Source organism: Palaemon carinicauda, chromosome 34, assembly GCF_036898095.1.
Source record: "Palaemon carinicauda isolate YSFRI2023 chromosome 34, ASM3689809v2, whole genome shotgun sequence".
NCBI lineage: Eukaryota > Metazoa > Arthropoda > Malacostraca > Decapoda > Palaemonidae > Palaemon > Palaemon carinicauda.
In genome coordinates, this window is record NC_090758.1 from 13,852,218 (window position 1) to 13,874,970 (window position 22,753).

At 48.7% G+C, this 22,753-nt stretch overlaps 1 long non-coding RNA gene across 1 annotated transcript in view; it reads right to left on the reverse strand.

The window, feature by feature from the left end:
• Positions 1-252: 252 nt before the first annotated feature.
• Positions 253-22,753, reverse strand: part of LOC137626571 (uncharacterized) — a 70,851-nt gene continuing 48,350 nt past the window's right edge. Inside the window, exon 3 of the long non-coding RNA XR_011041057.1 lies at positions 253-1,442. This is a non-coding gene — a long non-coding RNA (uncharacterized lncRNA). The remainder of the gene's footprint in view (positions 1,443-22,753) is intronic.

The following is a 22,753-nucleotide window of genomic DNA, read 5'->3' on the forward strand; positions in this document are numbered from 1 at the left end:
CTGTATTGCGTTAACTTTTTTACCATTACAATTTGTTGAGTATTACGTTAATTTTTACCTTTACTGTCGTGTATTGCGTTAACTTTTTTACCTTTACAGCTTGTCGCGTATTGCGTTAACTTTTTTACCTTTACAGCTTGTCGCGTATTGCGTTAACTTTTTTACCTTTACAATTTGTTGAGTATTACGTTAATTTTTACCTTTACTGTCGTGTATTGCGTTAACTTTTTTACCTTTACATATTATCGCGTATTGTGTTAACTTTTTTACCTTTACAATTTGTTGAGTATTACGTTAATTTTTACCTTTACTGTCGTGTATTGCGTTAACTTTTTTACCTTTACAAATTGTCGCGTATTGCGTTAACTTTTTTACCTTTACAATTTGTTGAGTATTACGTTAATTTTTACCTTTACTGTCGTGTATTGCGTTAACTTTTTTACCTTTACAGCTTGTCGCGTATTGCGTTAACTTTTTTACCTTTACAATTTGTTGAGTATTACGTTAATTTTTACCTTTACTGTCGTGTATTGCGTTAACTTTTTTACCTTTACAAATTGTCGCATATTGCGTTAACTTTTTTACCTTTACAATTTATTGAGTATTACGTTAATTTTTACCTTTACTGTCGTGTATTGCGTTAACTTTTTTACCTTTACAGCTTGTCGCGTATTGCGTTAACTTTTTTACCTTTACAATTTGTTGAGTATTACGTTAATTTTTACCTTTACTGTCGTGTATTGCGTTAACTTTTTTACCTTTACAAATTGTCGCATATTGCGTTAACTTTTTTACCTTTATAATTTGTTGAGTATTACGTTAATTTTTACCTTAACTGTCGTGTATTGCGTTAACTTTTTTACCTTTACAAATTGTCGCATATTGCGTTAACTTTTTTACCTTTACAATTTGTTGAGTATTACGTTAATTTTTACCTTTACTGTCGCGTATTGCGTTAACTTTTTTACCTTTACAGCTTGTCGCGTATTGCGTTAACTTTTTTACCTTTACAGCTTGTCGCGTATTACGTTAACTTTTTTACCTCAACCAATCAAGCTGTTTACCAAACTAAGATACAGTATACAGTCAAATTTCTCTAGATAATGTTTAGCTCCTACGAGATGAGCCAAAAGACACCTCAAATGTATCTTAAATATAAACCTTCATTCATCCATTCATACAAGATCTCTTTCCACGGAGAAGGATCTGAATATGAAGAATTGAATTTTCATCCAACGGGATATTGTTTTCATCCGTCCTTTGGCGTATCGTTTCCGTCCTTTGGGGTATCGTTTCCATCGTTCCTTTGATATGGTGTATTGTTCATGTCCGTCCTTTGGCGTATCAAATCCCTCCTTTGGGATATCGTTTCTGACCGTCATTTGGGACGTCTGAGTATTGTGGTGGGAATTTCTGCAGACATCCATCATAGAGTTCAACATCTGTGAAAGAAAATAAAAATTTTTACCATTTCTCCTATTAACAGCTTTAAAGTGATTGAAATAATAGTTACATAAAATCAATAATTTTAAATAAAAGCTCAAGATAGAGACAAATGTGGAAATCTAACCGAGGCCCTTTGCGTCAATAGGATTAGGAGGAGATGTTGATGAAATTCCATAATAATACTTATTCTTTAGATTCTTCTACTTAATATAAAGCCTAATGAGATTTATAAGATAGTGGGAAACATCACACTCAAATAGCCTGTTGCTTCGATAAACTAATAAAAACTCTATGTTGATAACTTACAATTCAATAACGTGAAAAACATAATTAAGGACTCTGAAAAAATAACCAGTTACTGTTCACATTTTTTTACAATCATGGGCGAAAAATTTTCTTCTGAGAATCACATTGTTATTCTTAATATATAATTTTTTCACCAACAAACAATTTCTTTACGTTTAAACTAATTTGGGGTAGAGAAAATACTTTGGGATATTTTGGCCTTTGTTTATAATTGGCCTTTTTGGGCTCAAGCCATGATGTCCTGATGAAAGGCTCCTTCAGTAGCTTCCTGAGGGTGTATATGACTACAGTAGATATTCCCAGAGAATTAAACTAAAGGTTTCACAGAATTCTAACTTCTGGCGCGAGTACCCTAAAGGTTTCCCTTTAGGATATCGTATAATAACAGGGGACGTATGCTTGACACGCCACATAGCTATCTGCACCCCACATAGCGTTTACGTTTCGAGGGCGAAGTGTGGCAAGTATCAGGAGGAGCCGTTACAAAACTCTCCTCCTGCGTTACTGTTACGGTACCTAGCGATGTAAACAAACGGCCGCCATCATTGTTTACGTCACATCCGCGCGCTTCATTCCTGTTTCTGTAGAGTACTACCCCATACGAGGACCCCAAAGCGGAAGCGGTGGACGCCATGTCCCTGGATTGGAACAGATGGTCCAAGATTTACCTGTTCCCTCCACCCAACCTTCTGCTGAAAGTCCTCTCAAAACTGAGAACCTTCAAGGGAACAGCAGCCCTAGTGGCTTCCAAGTGGCCGCGGAGCAACTGGTTCCCTCTAGTCCTGGAGCTACAGCCCAAGCTGATCCCTCTGCCAGACCCAGTTCTCTCCCAACAGGTTCAGAAGTCAACTGTCTTCGCTTCATCAAGGAAAACCCGAGACCTTCATCTCATGATTTTCTCTCCCTAGCCGTGAAGAAAAGGTTTGGAATCTCGAAGAAATGTTTAGACTTCCTAGAGGAATACAAAACAAAGTCTACCAGAAGGCAATATGAGTCATTCTGGAAGAAGTGGGTGTCCTTCGTCAAGGCAAAGAATCCTATGGAAATAACCATAGATTTCTGTATGTCCTTCTTCATTCACCTTCATGGACAAGGTTTAGCAGCCAATACGATTTCCACTTGTAAATCAGCTTTGACAAGACCACTACTGTATGCCTTCCAGATAGACCTGTCCAACAAAATCTTTAACAAACTTCTGAAGGCATGTGCTAAACTACGTCCTCCACCCCCACCGAGACCCATCTCCTGGTCTCTGGATAAGGTGCTCCATTTTGCCTCTAGCCTGGACAATGAATCTTGCCCTCTGAAAGACTTGACTCAAAAAGTGATTTTCCTTTTTGCTCTCACCTCGGGAGCACGAGTCAGTGAAATAGTGGCTTTATCTAGAGAAGAGGGCCAGATACAGTTCGCCGAAACAGGGGAACTTACCCTCTTCCCTGACCCAACGTTTCTCGCTAAGAATGAACTCCCTACTAAGAGGTGGGGCCCATGGAGAATCTGCCCTCTCAAGGAAGATGTCTCTCTATGCCAAGTGGAGAGTCTAAAGGTCTATCTTCGAAGAACTTCAGACTTTGGCGGAGGACAACTCTTTAAAGGAGAAACATCGGGTAGTGATTTGTCACTTAAACAACTAAGGGCGAAAATCACCTACTTTATTCGCAGAGCGGATCCTGACAGTACACCCGCAGGTCATAATCCTAGGAAAGTCGCCTCTTCCCTAAATTTCTTCCAAGGAATGGATTTCAAAAGCCTTCGATCATTCACAGGCTGGAAATCCTCAAGAGTGTTCTTTAAACACTATGCGAAGCAGGTGCACGAAGTCAAGAGATTCGTGGTAGCCGCAGGTAGTGTATTGAAACCTGCTGCTTAGTGCTGCGTAGGACAGTGAGTTATTTCGGGACTCTAACTCAACGGGTGCCTGTGTTGACCCTAGTGCGATACATAGTGATTTTAAGTGCCACTTAGTGGCACGAAAGACTGTTCTTCTACAAGGTGAAGTAACAGACTTGAACATGTGTGCCACATGTTTATTTGGACATGAAGTGTATTGTGACTTAAAAGACTTTTAGTTCCTTTGGAACCCATGTGTGTAATGGCAAGTTTTCCTTTTCAGATTCCACACCCTTGTCTTAGGTAGTCCTCAATCTATGTTTATTAATCAATAACTTTTATTGTAAATTATCTATCTTATTTCATATTATCGCGAATATTTTCTTGAATAAAATAGAATTTTTGCTACCATATGCGTCTTATTTCGCCCCTCTATATGATATATACTACTGTTACTGAGTTTTATTTGCCCCTATTTTAACCTTTATTATAATTCATGTTATAATATTGCTCCTGTCTGAAATAAGCTCACCTAAGGAACGTGAAATATTTGTTCCCACACAAGTACTTAACTTCCCTGATCTGTCTATGAGACCGACAAGATCCTCATCTACAGGTGAGTTTGTCTTCATCAGGATACTTCGAGATGTTCCTATCATCCAAACAGAACTTCCCTGCCAGGGGGGCAGGAAGCCATGTCATAGTTTATGCCATTGGTAGTGACATGTAGCGGAGATGTTACAGTCTCTAAGGTCATCAGACCAAAGGAATATTGTTTGGAGTAGAAGGCACTACCGAAACGGGGAAAAATCCACGATACACTTCCATCAGGACATCATGGCTTGAGCCCAAAAAACGGATTTTGAGCAAAGCGAAAAATCTATTTTTGGGTGAGATAGCCATGACGTCCTGATGGACCCGCCCTTGTTCTCTATTATGGCCCATCAGGCCCCTCCCTTCTTATCGTATCATGGAGGCTGACAGATATGCTGGATAGAATCAGGAATGAAGCGCGCGGATATGACGTAAACAATGATGGTGGCCAGCTATGGCGGCCGTTTGTTTACATCGCTAGGTACCGTAACAGTAAAGCAGGAGGAGAGTCTTGTAACGGCTCCTCCTGATACTTGCCACCTTCCCCCTTAAAGCGTAAACGCTATGTGGGGTGCAGATAGCTATGTGGCGTGTCAAGCATACGTCCCCTGTTATTATACGATATCCTAAAAGGAAACCTTACGGGTACTCGCACCAGAAGTTAGAATTCTGTGAAACCTTTAGTTTAATTCTCAGGGAATATCTACTGTAGTCATATATACCCTCAGGAAGCTACTGAAGGATCCTTCCATCAGGACGTCATGGCTATTTCACCCAAAAATAGATTTTTCGCTTTGCTCAAAATATGTTATTTCGCCACCTCTTTCAAAGTGTGAAAATCAAACACAAAAAATTAAACAATGTTTTGTGACCAGTTGACATTTTCCAAACACCCCTACTGTTTGAGACAGTTTTTTTTATGTTATTTGTACCCAGTATTCAATTTTAGTATTTTATTCTACTGTATATATTAATATTTAAATAATAAAGTTTTATGTGAATTAAACACACACCAATATTGTTTACACTAGTATCACTTCCCCTGAATGTACACTACGCAGACTTGGTTGGGAGTCAAGTTGGTTATATATATGCCACTGAAGCTGAAACTGACAAAAAATTAAAAGGTCGAATTATAATGCCAGCAATCTGGGCAAAAAGGGCAGAATTTTCCCGCTGCCAAAATATCCCAAAATACTGTATCCAGACAATCTGTAACTGCGCAGAAGTCCTGTTTTCTACGACCTAATTATTTACAGTTAAAAATGTTACAGCGTTAAACAAGTCAAGTGATCAAAGAATGGACAGATGCAAAATCTGAGCACCTCTAGTGGTGAAACTGAGCATTCTCTACGCTAGAAATGAAACGGCAAACGACATTAACCAACTCTTATTACATTACACAAGGTCCTCAACTTACAAACTTAAAAGGTTCCAATGAGCTGTTTGTAAATCGAATTTTATTCAATTTTGGTCTAGTGTAGGCCTAAACTGAAACCCAAGCCTATGACTTCTAGCTACAGAGGTCAACAAATAGTTGGGTTTCGTATGAAATTGATATCAGGTTATCACAAATGTCATTTTGCTTACTGTATTAAATGAAATATTGTTTGTTCCTAACTATACAAACCTTAGCTATTTATTAGGGGTTATACTTTCGGCGGAGCTGAAATGACGAGCCATTAAAATTTTAGCAAGGGTTAACTACCCACACCGTTAGTTAGCAGGGGTAGGGGGGGATAGCTTGCTAACACTCCCGTTCACACACCTGTGATTTAGTCACTTTACTTTTGGCTCGGATCGCAAGCGGTTGTTTCCTCTCTCCCTCCCCCCCTATTCTGGACTGCCATTAACTTTTGTCTTTTAACTTACTTTTTCTTATACTTGTATATATATGAAGACATTCTTAATGTTTATGTATACAGTGGTACCTCTACATACGAATTTAATCCGTTCCAGAACCAACTTCGGATGTAGAAAATGTTCGGATGTAGAAACAAATTTTCCCATAAGAATACATTGAAATAGGATTGATCCGTATTTGAGCCCAAAAACCTATGATAACTTCTTAATAAACTACTACACATAATTTCCCATGAGAATAATGCACACTAAATTAGATAATAGACATGTAAAAAAGAAGAATTAGCAAAAATTGATAAATAAGAAACGGGTTTTTAGCGTCACTTTACCTTAGAAACTCCAGCGCAGGTGTTGTTGGTCTTGCTACGCAGAGAGCAGACGGCGGGCGGCGAGGAGGTAGAGAGGTTAACTACGATAAACGTATACTACCGTAACTTATTCTAACTTACACTAAGTGAACTTTGACATAACTTAGCTTATTTTTTTTTTTTTTTATATTTTATATTTTTTGTTACATTTCCTTTTTTTCTTTTTGATGATTAATTTTAATCACTTTCACTCTCTACACTTAAAATTGATTGAATTTCTTTCGCTTCACTCTTTGCCGTTTTCTTTGTTTCACTTTCTTCCGCTTCACTCTGCCGTTTTCTTCGAATCCTTTACATCCTCTTCATCATGAGTTCGCTTCGTGGTTTTTTTAAAGAAATTATCGATAGATAGTTGCTTGGTACGGCTTTTCAGAATGTTTCGAAAGTGAGTTAGGCAAACATCATCGAACTGCGAAACTACACGACAAACCTGCAATTTTTTTTGGGTGGTATTTGTCGATGAAGTCGACCACGTCTTGATATTTTCCTAACACCTCTTTTATATGCGCCGAACCTAACACATGTTCTACCTCCTCGCTCCCTTCCTCGTCACCACTCATGTGCTCACCTCGCTCCCTTCCTCGTCACCACTCATGTGCTCAGACATAGCATGGAGTTCCTTGAGCTCATCTGTGGTAAGTTCGTCGTGATGTTCGGCGACGAGTTCCGTAACATCATCTGCGTCGACCTCAAGACCCATGGACTTGCCAAGGGAGACAATTTCCTCTACGTCTTCCGCTGCACCCACCACGGGATCAGGTTCGGGGTCAAAACCTTCGAAATCTCAGGAAGAAACTGCATCAGGCCACAGCTTCTTCCAGGCAGAATTGAAGGTCCGTCGAGTTAATCCCACCCAAGCCTGATCTATGATCTTCAAACAGTGCACGATGTTGAAGTGGCTCCTCCAAAATTCACGCAAAGTTAAGTTGGTGCTTTGCGTGACATTAAAGCACTGCTTAAATAAGTGCTGGTGTACAGCTTCTTAAAATTAGAGATGACTTGCTGGTCCATGGGCTGGAGGATAGAGGTGGTATTCGGTGGAAGATATAGCACCTTTATGAACTTAAATTCATCGAAAATATCACCTTCAAGTCCGGGGGGGGTGAGCGGGTGCATTGTCAAGGCATAGCAGGCACTTTAAAGGGAATTTCTGTTCATGAAGATACTTCTTCACAGAAGGCCCAAAAACTTGGTTAACCCATTGCACAGAGAACTGCCTAGTGACCCAGGCCTTCGAGTTGGATCGCCAGAAAACATGAAGCTGGTCCTTATTGACGTTGTGTGCCTTAAAGGCCCTAGGGTTCTCGGAATGGTAAACCAGTAAGGGCTTGACTTTAAAGTCCCCACTAGCGTTGGCACATAGGGCAAGAGTCAACCGATCCTTCATTGGCTTATGCCCAGGCAATTTCTTCTCTTCGGTGGTGATGTAGGTTCGACAGGGCATCTTCCAAAACAGCCCGGTTTCATCACAATTAAACACTTGCTGCTCTACGTAGCCTTCTTCCAGCACGATCCTTTCGAAGTTCTTGACAAAGTCAGCTGCAGCCTTTGTGTCCGCACTAGCAGCCTCTCCGTGGCGAACAACTGAATGAATCCCGGACCGTTTCTTAAATTTCTCAAACCAGCCACGAGATGCCTTGAAATCATCTGAGGAAGGTTCGGTTGAACTCTCCCCAGCATCACCCCTAGAGCTCTCCTCCTTCAAGTCCGTAACGATGGCGTGCGCCTTCTCGCAGATGACGGTTTCGGTGATGGTGTCGCCAACGATCTCTGTCCTTGATCCACACTAGCAGAAGTCATTCCATCTCTTCTATGATAGGGCTACGGCATTTTGAAATAATGGTAATCCCCTTAGAAGGTCTCACTGTTTTAATAGCTTCCTTCTGTTTAAGGATTGTCGAGATCGTCGACATATTACGGCCATACTGTTTAGCAAGTTCACTCACGCGGATGCCACGCTCATGTTTTTCAATAATTTCCTGCTTTACGTCTAAACAAAGCATTTCCTTCTTCCCTTTCTCACCACTACCACTACCACTTGCAAAACTAAGCCTTTTAGGACCCATACTTTACGTAAATTACCGTTAAAGGATGCACGTAAAAAATCACGATTAAAACACAGTTAATAGCAGAACGCACAGGGGACAACCGCAAGAAGCCGACAAGAACAGAGGACTGACCCGAGCCGCGCTAATTGAGGGTCCCTCCGAGGTCGAAGTGCTGCCTTCTATCGGCGGAAATAAAAAACACTTCAGGCGCTATGAGCACCGACTACGCGTACAAGTATTGTTTACTTCGGGTATCGAAAAAAACATTCGGGTGTAGAGTAGGAACGTGTTCGAATTGTACTTCGTGTGTCGAAAAATTCAGATACAACCGGTACGACAAAAATTGCTTACTTCGTGTGTCGAAATAAAATTCAGGTGTAGAGACAAAAATTTGCTCGAATTTTACTTCGGATGTTGGAAAATTCGGATGTAGATACGTTCGGATGTAGAGGTTCCACTGTATATAGCCTATGTGTATAGAAATGTGGTAAGTTTCCTTTTCAGTGTTTGTGCTGTGTGTGTGTGATACATATACGACAACGACACTTGCGTAGTAGCAAGGCCAGCACAGTTCCACTTCGTAGGGAACGACCTCTCCCTCTCTGGTCCATCGGTCTTCCCGTCGGCATATATCCGTTAATTCGGCCGCCGCAGGGGAATCGTCATCGCCTGGACCCTCTTCATTCAACTATTGTCTTCGCCTTTTCCTCTTTTCCTACGGGAAACTTGGATTCACAGCGAAGGGAATGTGGCCTTTCAAAGATTGACTACGGTCTCTCTCTTCTCGAGGTCGTTCACCTTTACAACAACAGTGTACTATTGGTGAAGCTCTTTTCCTGTGCGCGGGTTAGGTTGCCCTTCCGATTGTTTGTCTCAATTATTTTTAGTGAAAATATAATCATATTTTAACTTTTAAGCTTTCTCCATGGGGAACACTTCCCTTCGGAGGGTCAGTGGTTCTCACTATTAGCGAATATTCTTAGCTGATTTAAATAATTGTACAGTAATTCTGTTTTTATTACAGTTACTCCGCTCCCCCCTTCTCCGGTGGATGTCGACTGGGGAAGGAAGGGCGCAATACTTAATTTTATGCTTTCCCCTCTTCGGAGTTCCTCCTGGGGAATTTGTTAAATTATTAATTTTTTGTCGGCGCAATATGACAAATTCGAAGATAATTTGTATTTTTCCTAACCATACAAACCTTAGCTATTTACAAAGGGGGTATTACTTTTAGCGCAGCTGAAATGACGAGCCAATAGTTTTTAACGAGGGTTAATTACCCCCGCGCTAGTTAGCGGGGGGTGGGGAAGGGTAGCTTGCTACCCCTCCCCCCTCCACACACCGGTGACTTGCTTCACTTCACTTGGAGGTAGGACTTGACTTGGGGGTCAGGGATGGCGGGCACATATGTGTAAATAGCTAAGGTTTGTATGGTTAGGAAAAATACAAATTATCTTCGAATTTGTCATTTGTTCCGTAACCGAAATACAAACCACGCTATTTACAAAGGGTGACTTACCCCTTAGGAAGGGTGGAAAGTCCCCAGCCTTACTGACTTCGGCTTGCCCGGGGGCTCGATCCCTCAGTGAGCAGCACTAGAGAGATGGAGCCCCTGTACCTCACAGGTTCCTAGCATCGCTAGGAACGAGTGGCCTACATAAGTAGTGTGAGGAGGAGAGTGTGACTCGTCCTATGAAGTTGACCTTGAGGCCTTCAGATAGGAATTCTAGGATAGGACGTTCCCCATACCACCTCGTCAGGGTATGGGAGACGCAACAGTATTAAGCTTAATACTAGGAGCACAAAGAAGCATGGGTTACCTGCAGAGGTCGAGGTCAGCTATGCGAGGACCAGGATGCTGCTTCCCCAAGAGAGGGGAGAATGAAGAAAGAAGTAAGGGTCAGACATACTCTTTCATTCACACAGACTAAGACCGGGTAACAACGCCCTCAACCTACTGCTACTTGTCCAAAAAGGAGCCTGAGGTTAGACCAGCTGTTGTGCAGCCACCACAGGGCCGATAGAGAACGTATCGAGGCTCCTGTGGGTCACGTCTTGCAGGTAGTGGGCTGTGAAGGTCGTTTGAAGCTTCCAGACCCCAGCTTGAAGTACCTGCGTCACAGAGAAGTTTCTCTTGAAGGCCAGGGATGTAGCAATACCCCTGACATCGTGGGCCCGAGGGCGACGTGACGGAGGAGGGTCAGGATTCAGGGCATGGTGGATAACCCTTCGAATCCAAGCAGAGATGGTGTTCCTGGTGACCCTCCTCTTTGTCCTGCCTGTGCTCACAAACAAAGCTCGCACATGAGGACGGACTGCAGCCGTTCTCTTCAAGTAGTACCTCAGACACCTCACTGGGCATAGTAGCAGCTGGTCTGGGTCGTTTGTTACAGAACGGAGACTCGCGATCCTGAAAGAGTCGAACCGAGGATCCGGCACTCCAGGATTCTGAGTCTTGGCCACAAACTCAGGGACGAACCTGAACGTTACCTCCCCCCATCCCCTTGAATGGGCGATGTCGTACGAGAGACCATGAAGTTCACTAACTCGCTTGGCCGAGGCCAAGGCGAGTAGGAAAGCCGTCTTCCAAGACAGGTGGCGATCGGAGGCCTGGCGTAATGGCTCGAAGGGAGGTCTCTTGAGAGACCTGAGGACTCGAACCACGTTCCAAGGAGGGGGTCTCACTTCCGACTGGGGGCAGGTAAGCTCATAGCTACGTATGAGTAAAGAGAGTTCTAGCGATGAAGAAATATCCACGCCCTTCAATCTGAAGGCCAAGCTTAAGGCTGAGCGATAGCCTTTCACTGCCGAGACAGAAAGGCGCATTTCTTCTCGCAGATACACAAGGAAGTCCGCTATTGCTGGAATAGTGGCATCGAGTGGAGAGATACCCCTTCCACGACACCAACCACAAAAGACTCTCCACTTCGCTTGGTAAACTCCCTCAGAGGATCTTCGCAGGTGCCGAGACATTCTCTCCGCAACCTGTTGCGAAAAGCCTCTCTCCGCGAGGAGACGCTGGATAGTCTCCAGGCGTGAAGCCGAAGCGAGGCTACGGCCCTGTGAGGGACACCGGAGTGGGGTTGTCTGAGAAGCTCGTGTCGTGGAGGAAGCTCCCTTGGGAGTTCCGTCAGGAGTTGCAGAAGGTCCGGAAACCATTCCGCGTGATGCCATAGCGGAGCTACTAGAGTCATGGAACAGTTGACCGATAGTCTGGTCCTGTTGAGCACCCTTCTCATCAGACAGAATGGTGGGAAGGCGTACACGTCGATGTTGTCCCACCGTTGCTGGAAAGCATCTTGCCAGAGTGCCTTGGGGTCCGGGACTGGTGAGCAGTACAGGGGCAGCTTGAAGTTCAAGGCTGTCGCGAACAAGTCCACCGTCGGGGAACCCCACAAAGTCAGGACTTTGTTGGCTATCTGAGGATCCAAAGACCACTCGGTACTCACTATCTGCGAAGCCCTGCTCAGACTGTCGGCGAGCACATTCCTCTTGCCAGGAATGAAGCGAGCTGATAGTGTTATCGAGTGGGTTTCGGTCCACCTCAGAGTCTCTACTGCAAGATGGGATAGCTGTTGCAAAAAAGTGCCTCCCTGCTTGTTGATATAAGCCACTACCGTGGTGTTGTCGCTCATCACCACCACGGAGTGACCCGCCAGGAACCGTTGGAACTGTTGAAGGTCCAGAAAGACGGCCTTTAATTCTAGCAGGTTGATGTGTAGGCACTTTTCTGATTCTGACCAAAGGCCTGAGGCCCTCTGGTTTAGAACGTGCGCCCCCCACCCTTCTTTTGACGCGTCCGAAAACAGAGTCAATTCCGGGGGGAGGACGAGAAGACTCACTCCCTTTCCCAGGTTCTCGTCGGCCAGCCACCACCGCAAGTCCGTCTGTTCCAGAGACCCTATTGGGATCAGAATGTCCGGGGAATCGGATCCTTGATTCCACCGGGACTTGAGCCGCCATTGAAGGGATCTCATCCTGAGGCGGCTGTTTGGAACCAGACGGGCCAGGGAGGATAGGTGGCCTAAGAGACGCAACCACGATTGGGCGGGGAGTTCTTTTCGCCTGAGGAAAGGTTCCGCCACCCTCCTCAGCCTTGCTATCCGGTCGTCTGATGGAAAGGCTTTGTGGAGATTGGTGTCTATTAGCATGCCTAGATAAACCAGTCGTTGGGACGGCTGCAGAGAGGACTTCTCGAGGTTTACCACGATCCCCAGATCCTGGCAAAGATCTAGAAGCCTGTCTCGGTGTCGAAGAAGGGTCGACTCCGAGTCTGCTAGGATCAGCCAATCGTCTAGGTAACGAAGGAGACGAATTCCGTTCCTGTGCGCCCAAGTCGAAATCAGGGTGAACACTCTGGTGAACACCTGAGGAGCTGTGGAGAGACCGAAACACAGCACCTTGAACTGGTAGATCTTGTTGTCTAGGCAGAATCTCAGGTACTTCCTGGAAGACGGATGGATTGGGATCTGGAAGTACGCATCCTTTAGATCCAGTGTACACATGAAGTCTTGTGGTCTCACCGCAAGTCTGACCGTGTCTGCTGTCTCCATGCTGAACCGGGTTTGTTTGACAAACCTGTTCAGAGCCGAGAGATCGATGACGGGTCTCCAGCCTCCAGTAGCCTTCTTTACAAGAAAGAGTCGACTGAAGAAGCCTGGAGAGCTGTCCACGACCTCCTGGAAAGCACCCTTCTCGAACATGGTCTCGACTTCGGCCTGAAGGGCCAGCCCCTTTGCCGATCCCATGGCATAGGAGCTCAACGACACTGGATTCGCTGTCAGGGGAGGTTGAGATGACGTGAACGGGACGCGATAACCTTGGCCGATCACAGAGACCGTCCAAGCATCGGCCCCGTGATGTTGCCACCTGCGGACGCAACGCTGAAGGCATCCCCCCACAGGTGGACACGCAGGGGGACTGCCACCCCTAGGGCTTGCGGCCACGGCCGCCACCCCTAGAAGTCTTGCCTCCTCTGGAGGACTTACCGCCCCTCTTGACCTTGGCTGGAAAGGGCTGGGGCTTAGACACCACTTTCTTAGCTGCCGGTGCCTGTTTGGGAGCCTTACGAGGCTGTTGCTGCTGTTATGGCAGGGCTGGAGGCTTATAGGGCCGAGTTGTAAGGGCCCTGTGGAGGAGGGAGTCCGTGCTGGATTTCCTCCACCTCTCAGCCGTTCGCTCCAAGTCTTGAGGCTCAAACAGGCTCTCACCCAGGAGGGAGGCATGTCGGAGCCTACACACATCCACGGCGGGGACCTTCGGATGGAATCTCTCGGACACAGCATCGCGACGCTTCAACACCGAGTTGGCCCACAGGGTGGTAACCTGGTGCGCCAAAAACTCGATGGAGCGGGTGCCCGAGAGCAAGAAGGTCTCTAGGGCCTTCCTATTGGTCTCCTTGGACAAGTCCTCAGATCGCAATAGGATGCCCAGAGATCCTAACCAGAAGTCCAGCCACGAAGTGGCCTGCATGGCACACTTAGCGACCTTCTCGTGGTTAAGGATCTCTGCCGCCGAGAACGACACCTGCCGGGCAGAGAGTTTCTCCAAGGGAACTCCCTTCGCCAGCTCCTCCACAGAGTGATGGAGAGGAAGAGCGAGGTTGTGCTCACCCAGGATCTCGAAATACCTCCTCTGCTGAAGGCGAGGAGGAGGGATGAGTTTGTTCCCGGCAGTGGAACGACTGGAGGAGGCAAGAAGTGCGAGCTGAGCATTGGCCCTAGCTCTGGCACTCTTCAGCCCCCGAGACCAGGGCAGAGCTGCACTGGTCTTAGGGGCCTTCCGAACGTCAAACACTTCATCCAGAATCGTGTCTTTGCCTTCAAGGGGGGGATGACTGGATCCGTAAGACTGTTAAGTTGCCTTATCAGGCTTAGGACCTGCCAGAAGGCATGTTCGGACTCTTGCTGTTCTCCTCCCTGCGGGCTGGCAGCTAAGTCTCCTGCCCCAGGAATCTCTTCCTGGGGTGATACGTGGACATTCCCCTGGGTAGTCGTGGGTTCCTGACGAATCCTTGCAAAGGATTTAGGGATGGTCTTGGAATCCTTGGGTTCCCTCCTGGGAGGGATACAGGATCCCAAAAACGAGGTTCGAGGGGCCCCTTCCTCACGAGACGATTCTCCTGCCTGAAGCGAAGTCTCCCCCCCTGGTGCCGAGGGGAAGACTACCGCCCCACTGGACTCACTTGAGGACGGAAAGGCCTCGTCCACGGGAGAAGGAGAGAGTACTCGTGCAGGAGAGAGGACCCTCGAGACCGACCTCTTGGGAACCAACTTCGCCCTGGGGGAAGTCACCACGAAGTCTACTCCTCTCTTTCTCTTCAGCGTAGGAGAGACAGCCGCTGGTTTGTTACCCTGGCCGGCGAGTGCTGGTTTCATAACCCTCACTAACGCCCGTGCCAGCGGACCAAACCAAGTCTGCTGCTCAAAGGACACAGAGTCCGAAATCCTCGCTAAGGAGAAAGGGATCGGGCGATCCTTTGGAGTGGACACGACGGTACCTGCCTGAAAAGAAGGTGGGGAAGAATGCTGTACTGACCTGTCTTCGTCCTGCAATACCAACCTGTGCTTGGATGGAGGTGATCCCGAGTGCCGTCTAGGAGCACGCGTCCCTGCTGCTACCACCGGCTGTGGAATTCGCCGCGAACTAAGGTCGCGCGAGGGCGAACGGTCGCGCGGGCGCACAGGCGAATGGTCGCGCGGGTGATCGCGCGGGCGCGCAGGCGAGTGCGCGTGAGGGTGGGCAGGTAAATGAACACGTGTCCTAGGCGACGAACGCAAGCGATGGCGCGACGGCGAGGGATCGTGCTGCCGCGTAGGTGAAGAAGATCGCTGGCGATAATGACCGCGTGATGGTAAGCGATGGCGAGCAGCATGTGTAGGTGAATGATCGCGTGATAGGGTGCGATGGTGATCAGCATGTGCAAGAGGGCGGTCGTTCAGGGTTGTGCGATGAGGAGCAGCATGCGTAAGCGGGCGATCGTGCAGGGTTGTGCGATGGCGAGCAGCATGCGCAGGTGAATGATCGCGTGAAAGGGTGCGATGGTGATCAGCATCCGCAGGAGGGCGATCGTTCAGGGTTGTGCGATGAGGAGCAGCATGCGTAAGCGGGCGATCGTGCAAGGTTGTGCGATGGCGAGCAGCATGCGCAGGTGAATGATCGCGTGAAAGGGTGCGATGGTGATCAGCATCCGCAGGAGGGCGATCGTTTAGGGTAGTGCAATGAGGAGCAGCATGCGTAAGCGGGCGATCATGCAGGGTCGTGCGATGGCGAGCAGCATGTGTAGGTGATCGCTGGCGAGCTGGTGATCGCTGGCGAGCAGAAGGTCGACGCGTGTCCTGTGAGAGGACAGGTGGTGCGGCGCGTTCACGAGCAGGAACGTGAAGATCGCTGGCGCGTTGGCGAACATGTGTTTCTGACACACGCGCAGCACGATGTTGCGTAGCCACAGGACCAGGTGGATGGTGAGCAGGGAGTTCAGCAGGAACTAAAGGGTGGTCAGAGACCGCAGGGCGATGGTCCTCAAATGAGCGCTGACGCTCGGAAGAGAGCTGACGAGCAGGAGAGCGCTGGCGAGGGGGGCGAACATCAGGAGAGAGCCGACGAGCAGGTGAGCGTCGGCGAGCAGGAGAGTCTTGGCGAGCAGGAGATCGTCGACGAGCAGGAGATCGCTGGCGAGCAGGAGATCGCTGGTGAGCAGGGGATCGCTGGCGAGCAGGGGATCGCTGGCGAGCAGGAGAGCGCTTGTGCGCTAGCCCTGCTCGCGTAAGGGAAGAATCCCTTAGCCCCGAAGGGACCGTTGCCCGTCGGGTGACGAGTTCTCCAGAAGGCGAAGATCCGGCAGGAGATGGTGAGCGGTCTGCAGAGAGGTTCAAGGAGGGCGGAGCAGTCGGTTGAGGCTGACGAGGAAAGTCCCCCCCGGAGGACGAAGACCCAAAAAGGCGCCTCTTAGTCCCCCTGTAAGGGGAAGGGAGGCCCTTGTGGCGTAGAGGGCGGTGAGCCTTACGGCGGATGCGGCCTCGGGGGAGATCGTCGGGACCATCGGTCCTCCGAAGGGGAGTCTCCGTCAAAACACTTCCCTCAGAAGGAAGCTGGGCAGCAGTCGAGACCGAAGGACTCACTTCCCCCTTCGAAGGATGCACGGAAGGAGGAGGAGAGCCTAGAGCACCATCACCAGTAACAGCACCTGCGTCGGAAGGCCCAGCCACGTCGGAGGCCTCTGTCTCCACGACGTCGACAATAGACAGAGGGTCTACCTCCGCTACCACCGGCGACTGTTTAACAGCGGCCCCCAACGAGACAAGGTCAATAAGAGCGACCCTGGAGGGCAAGCCCTTAAGCCCCAGGGAAGACCAAATCTGTAAAAGATCATCACTGGATAAGGCATTATTATCAATAACCTCCCCTGGAGGAGGAGGGGGAACCGCCTCGCTATGGGAGGCGACGCCCACTCCCCCCACCGAAGGTAGGGAAACAGAACAAGGGCCTGCGCTCCCACTCGGACGACTCTCCTTAGGAGGCGGACGAGGGGGAGCTTCGGAGGAGGTTTGGGCGGCGGAAGAAGAGTCCCGAGAACCTTCCTCCTTCAAGGCTAACTCCGGAGGAGAACGGTCTCTCTTGGACTTCTTACGCCGACGGCCAAACCTCTCCCACTGGGAGGCAGACCACTCCCTGCACTCACGGCACATGTTATCCTGGTCGCACCGTCGGCCCCGACATTGAGGGCAGAGGGTGTGAGGATCCGTAATCACGTCCGACATGAAAGTCCCACAAGGACGGCCGGCAACTCCAGGGCATGTACGCATATTAAATAAAAGAAAATAACTGAAGGTCAACTTCCAACCAATCACACAAGCTGAAAAGAAAAAGAAGAAAATTAAAGGCTGTCACGAAGGCGATGAACAGACACGTCTGATCACCGCCGAGCCAAAAGTGAAGTGAAGCAAGTCACCGGTGTGTGGAGGGGGGAGGGGTAGCAAGCTACCCTTCCCCACCCCCCGCTAACTAGCGCGGGGGTAATTAACCCTCGTTAAAAACTATTGGCTCGTCATTTCAGTTGCGCTAAAAGTAATACCCCCTTTGTAAATAGCGTGGTTTGTATTTCGGTTACGGAACAAACTTATTTTATGTTGTTCCCTCAGGGTTCCTCTTCGAAGTTATTCCCTAGGGAATTTCTGTTAAATAATTATTTAATTTTATTTTTTCCAGTTAACTATGCAGTTTTTCTTCGTTCAACTAAGAGTGCCAACGAAGTAGAGCTGTTCTGTTCATGCCTGGGGAGTCTGCTGTCACTGCCGTCCCTCAGAGGACGTCGTCATGGGCATCATCCCTTCTCTTAGAAGTACTCCCGTGACAACATGACCAGCACTTCAGATCATCTTAGAACGCTAAGGGAGGTTCGCCTCCAGGGGTTGGACAACTTCCCTTCCGAGGGAGGTTTCCTCCCCAGGTGTGAGGTTGTTTCTCCCTTCAGAGGGAGAACTTCCCACACCTTAATAAATTCATCGTCTCCGACTGCTGTTGCTGCCTTCACCCAGACTTCTCTCCCCCCTTGCTGAGTTTCTCTTCCTTCAGGGGCGGAGCACGGTCTTGGCAAGTCTCTTCTACGAAGTGTTCACCTCTCTCGTTCGCGAGAGAGGCCACTCATAGAGACTCCTCTTTGGAGGATCACTACTGTTAAGGTCAGCTTGCTGATCCACCGGCCCTCAAGGGGCATCATCATGGGCGTCTTCTAGTCTCTTCTACGAAGTGTTCACCTCTCTCGTTCGTGAGAGAGGCCACTCATAGAGACTTCTCTTCGGAGGATCGCTACTGTTAAAGGTCAGCTTGCTGATCCACCGGCCCTCATGGGCGTCATCACGGGTGTCTTCAAGTCTCTTCTACGAAGTATTCACCTCTCTCGTTCACGGGAGAGGCCACTCATAGAGACACCTATTCGGACCTACCATCGCAGCAGACCTCATCGGTGGATGCTCGCCCTTCCAAAGGGCACATCTCAGTTCCTGATCGTCCTGCCAGCTGACCTACCGATCTACCAGTGCAACCTTGTGCTGCAACGTAGTCCTTTGGACTTCGGTCCTGGACTCTAACACGGACCCTTTTTACGGTCCCCATCGGTGGAGGCTCGCCCTTCCAAAGGGCACATCCCAGTTCCTGAGCGTCCTGCCAACTGACCTACCAATCTACCAGCGCAACCTTGCACGGCAAGGACTTCGGTCCTGGACGCTAATGCAGGCCTGCTTACGGTCCCCATCGGTGGATGCTCGCCCTTTTTTAAAGGGCACATCCCAGTTCCTGATCGTCCTGCCACTGATCATCCTACCAGCTGACCTGCCAACTTACTAGCATCACCTTCGCGCGCGCTCTCCGAGTCTTACATGCGCGAGCGCTGACAATCTTCCACGCGCAGGTGCTGATGGTCTCGTGCGCGTGCGCCAATAGTCATGCCCGCGAGCGCGCCAATAGTCTTCCGCGTGCGTGCCAATAATCTTTCGCGCGTGCCAATAGTCTTCCCCGCGTGCGCCAATAGTCTTCCGCGCGCGCGCCAACAGTCTTGCACGCTCGCGCCAACAGTCTTGCACGCTAGAGCCAACAGTCTAGCACGCGCGCGCCAACAGTCTTGCACGGGCGCCAACAGTCTTGCACGGGCGCCAACAGTCTTGCACGCGCACGCCAACAGTCTTGCACGCGCGCACCGACGATCTTATGCGCGCGGGCGGCGATGGTCTCCCGCGCGCGCCCCGATGATTTTACGCATGCGCCAATAGTCTTGCGTGCGCGCACTGACGATCTTCCGCGCGCGCCGATGATTTTCCGCGCGCGCGCCAACAGTATTCTGCTCATGCACGCCGACGATCTTCCGCGCGCAGGCGCCGATGATTTTCCGTGCGCGCCCCGATGATTTTCCAAGCGCGCAAGCACAATGCTTTTCCGCCCACGCCAATAGTCTTGTACGCGCGTGTGGCAACAGTTCCACGCACACGGGCCGACTTTCTTCTGCGCACAGGCGCCTAGGGTCTCCCGCGCGCGCACCAACATTATTGCGCGCCGATGGTCTCCTGCACGCGCGCCAACAGTCTTGCGGGCACGTGAGCTCACCAAGAGTCTACCGCGCACGCTTGCCAACGGCCTTACGCGCGTGCGCGCTCCAATAATCTTGAGTGCGCGCACGCAGCCTTCTGCACGCGCCGATGGTCGTCCGCACGCACGCGCCAACAGTCTCCACGTAGTACTCTCACGCACGCGCCAACAGTCTCCACGTAGTACTCTCACGCACGCGCCAACAGTCTCCACGTAGTACTCTCACGCACGCGCCAATGCACCCACCCTTGCGCAACCAGTCACACGCTTCGGCGCATTCTAGGGAGAATGCACAAAACTACAGAGTGCCTTACTGCGTGCCAGCGCTCTTTCTCACTTTCCTGCACCCTCCTGCGCAGTTACGGTCCCGGATCCAATGCGCCAGCTCTTGCCAAAGAGTCAAGGCTCGCAGATCCAATGCACCTACTCTTGCCTAAGAACCAGCGCTTGCCTGCTCTCCAGGCAGATATTAAGCACCAGCATCATCCTGTGTGCCATCGCTCCGGACTCTTCTACACACTCGCGCAATTGTCAGTAAAAAGGAATAAAACTTTCTGGACAGGTCACCATTGCCCCATTCCTCCCCGCAAGCACATAAACATTGCCATCGGGAAAAGAGGAATAAGGCTTCACAGAAGGATTCAAGATCCCGAAGATTCCATCCTACAAGGGGAATCGAAACGGGGAATCCTTGGTCCCTGTCTCTTCTGAAGTTTCTTTTTCCTTGACAGACCACCATCAGCAAACAGGAAAGCATCAACAGACTGATCTCAAGATCACTATTTGCTGATGGCTAGTTCACAGTTTACTGATCGCTAGGTCGCCGATCACCAGATCGCCAATTGCTAGCTCAATGCTGATCTTTGACCTCTAGTCCCTCCAATGACTAACGATCTCCAATTGCTAGCATTTCCAATCACTAGATCACCGATGGGCAGCTCATCTTTCTTCGATCATTGAACTCAGCTTGCTGATCTCTGACCAGCCCATCTTCAGCTTGCTCATCTCTGACCAACCAGGGGGGACCATAATCAGCTTGCTGATCTCGAACTCACCATCGGCTCACAGACCACCAATTCATCGGTCATCGGCAATTTGCCAGCAGTTCGTGACTCGAACTTACTAGTTAACCGCTTCCTGTAGTTCCTGGATCAGAAGGTATACAACATACTTCTCGCTACTGGCCGTTCGTCATCACACTAAAGTGATCGGCAAACGTTCGACAACCCTCATCAACGGCTTGCCGACAGGGAACTACTTGCGAGCACTCTCCAACTGCACAGTAACCACGATACCCAACGATTAACCATTGATTAAAATTCGCCAGATTGATTCTATTCTAAGGAAAAGCATCAATCCCATCAGGGCGCATGGTAAGGCTAAGCGTTGCCTTGCTTCTGTTAGTTAAAGAAATTCTCTCTCAGAGAAGAGTTCTTACACTGGGTATCGCGCCTGATCCTTTACGACACGAGTCAAGACTCCAGCATCGACAATCTTCCATGCAAAAGGATCAGCAAGGAGCTGTCCCTTTGGGTCGATGTGCACACCATGTTGGAGTTTGAACAGGGTCTAAGACCTCAGGTCATCATTTGCACACTGGACTTAAAGGACACTTACTCCCAGGTCCAAACCATCCATCTGGGAAGGTTGGAAGATTCAGTCTAGACAAACAAGAAACACCAGTTCAAGGCACTGTGATTCGGTCTTTCCACTACACCCATCCTGGTCTCACAGGATCGGCTTCTGTCTCCTCTCTCTCGGGACGACTGACTGACCTTAGCAGACTCAGTGGCAACCTTGCATTAACACTGGAACTTCTGAAGTCTTTTTTACCAAGATCCAGTGATCAGGGTAAACCTACGGAAGTCTTCCCTACTTCTCTCCCAGGAGACTATTGTATCTGGGAATGATTCTACTGTAGACACCAATCTCCACAAAACCTTCTCGAAACGAGAACGACTTCCATTCCAAGAGACTTGAGTTGGAAAAATGAAGAAAGGAGGGACCATAGTGCTGCACCACACGACCTCAGCCCTCTGGACAGAGCCCGAAGGTACCTTCACTTAAATCTCTTAAGAGATGAAGGCCAACTTTCCGGTCCTTCAGCAGCCTCATCAATTCCTTACAGACCACTCAGTGATGTGATGGACGACACACCACACACCACATAGAGACTCACATCAACAAGCAAGAAGGAACTTGCTTGTAGCCTCTTCCCATCTAATTGCATAAACACTAAGATGGGCCAAAGTCCGTTCGGTACCACTATCAGCCCGCTTCATTCCAGACTGGAAGAACGTGCTCGCCGACAATTTGTGCACAGCATCTCAGATAAGGTATACCGAATGGACTTTGGATCGCCATGTAGCCAACAAAGTCCCGACTTTACGAGGTCCTCCAACTAGGGGGTCTGTTCGCAACGCTCCTGAATCTCAGGCTACCGTTGCTCAGCAGCCCTAGACCCCAAGGCTCTCTGGCAACAACGATGGGTACAACAATGATTTTTACATCTCGTCCCTGTTTTATCTGGAGAAGGGCACTCAACAAGGCTAGAACATCGGTCAACATCTAAAGGACTCTCCTAGCTCCGCTATGGCATTATGCAGAACGATCTCCAAACCTTTAGCAGCTCCTGATAGTCTCTCCAAGAGATCCCTCTCCACATAACAGACAACCCACTGCAACACCTACCACAAGCTATAGCTTTGCTATGCTTGTACGCCTGAAGACTACCCAATACCTCTTTGCGAAAAGGTTGTCTAGATATCTGAGGAATTCCTCAGCATCAGTCTACCAGGCAGTATCGTGTCTTGTGTGGTTGGTGTCATGTGAAAGAGTCTCTCCACTCGATACCTCCATTCCACCAATAGCGGAATCCCCGAGTATATACAAGAGGAAAAGACCCCCTATTCAGTTCCGACAGGTAAAGATGATCACTCAACCTTGATCCTTCACCTTCAAACTGAAAGAAAGGGACACCCTCTCATCGATAGACTTTTCCTAACTCATACGGACTTACAACTTGCCTTTCCCCAGTCAGAACTGAGACCTTCCTCTCAGAACATGGTTCAAATCTCTAATCCCTACAGGGACCTCCTTGTGTTCCACTTCACCAGGCAACAAATTTTCTCCTGATTTAAGAACACAATGTTCCTACACACTCGGACAGCAACCATACGAGTCAAGGAACTTCATGGTCTCTCTTTCGACATCCCCATT